The following is a 1309-nucleotide window of genomic DNA, read 5'->3' on the forward strand; positions in this document are numbered from 1 at the left end:
ATCATGGCCTCCGGTCCCATCACTTCATGGCAAATAGATGGGGAAACAGTGGAAACAGTGTCAGACTTTATTTTTTTGGGCTCCAAAATCACTGCAGATGGTGACTGCAGCCATGAAATTAAAAGATGCTTACTCCTTGGAAGAAAAGTTATGAGCAACCTAGATAGTATATTCAAAAGCAGAGATATTACTTTGCAGACTAAGGTCCGTCTAGTCAAGGCTAGAACTGAATTGAACTGAACTGAACTGAGTTTTTCAGACATTTGGACAAACTTGGTGGATGTAAAGCAGACATGGTGAATATGGGATCCGGGTGGCCTTTTCTATATGGATTTTTTCACTAAAGATTTTTTAATGTTTATTCATTTTGTAACATGTATCAATACTACATTCTTTTTCCCCACAGTAATTAAAAATGAATAACATGCCATCACCATTTGTAATTTGTACCATTACATATTTGTAAGCCTGCAGTGTTGTAGTATGAACTACCTTTACTGGTTTTGCAAACCAGTTTAATAATGCGCACCTTGTGTGTGCTTTGGAGAAACTCAGGAAACTGAGTCAGTGACTGAAATGGCCCAAGATATCACCTTAGACACTGTCTTCATTTAAAAACAAAACAGGGGCTTCCTGGTGGTCCAGTGGCTGAGACTGTACACTCCTTAAGAAGGAGGCCCAGGTTCCATCCTTGAGCAGTGAACTAGATCTCCCATGCCACAACAAAGAGTTTGCATGCTGTAGCTAGGTATCTGGCTTGCCTCAATGGAGGTCGACCAGGTGCAGCCAAGTAAAAAAACAAATAAATATTAAGAAATAAAACTAAAGGAAAGGAAGGGTATGGTTGTTGTACAGATTTACATCTTAGCTTTCCCTATTGATAAAAAAAAAGAGTTTCACAAGACTGTCATCCTTCTATCTAATATATACAGAGAATTCCTTTGAAATGAGATTTCTCTTGTAAATGTGACTCAGAAGAGCCATATTGAACTTGGGTTTCAGAGATGATCATGTGTCCTCTTAAGAAAAAAAGTTAATTATGTCCAACTAATTCTCATGCTAAGGTCCATCTAGTCCAGGCTATGGTTTTTCCTGTGGTCATGTATGGATGTGAAAGTTGGACTGTGAAGAAGGCTGAGCACTGAGGAACTGATGCTTTTGAACTGTGGTGTTGGAGAAGACTCTTGAGAGTCCCTTGGACTGCAAGGAGATCCAACCAGTCCATTCTGAAGGAGATCAACCCTGGGATTTCTTTGGAAGGAATGATGCTAATGCTGAAGCTCCAGTACTTTGGCCACCTCATGTGAAG

The sequence above is a fragment of the Budorcas taxicolor genome, chromosome 1 (assembly GCF_023091745.1).
Source record: "Budorcas taxicolor isolate Tak-1 chromosome 1, Takin1.1, whole genome shotgun sequence".
NCBI lineage: Eukaryota > Metazoa > Chordata > Mammalia > Artiodactyla > Bovidae > Budorcas > Budorcas taxicolor.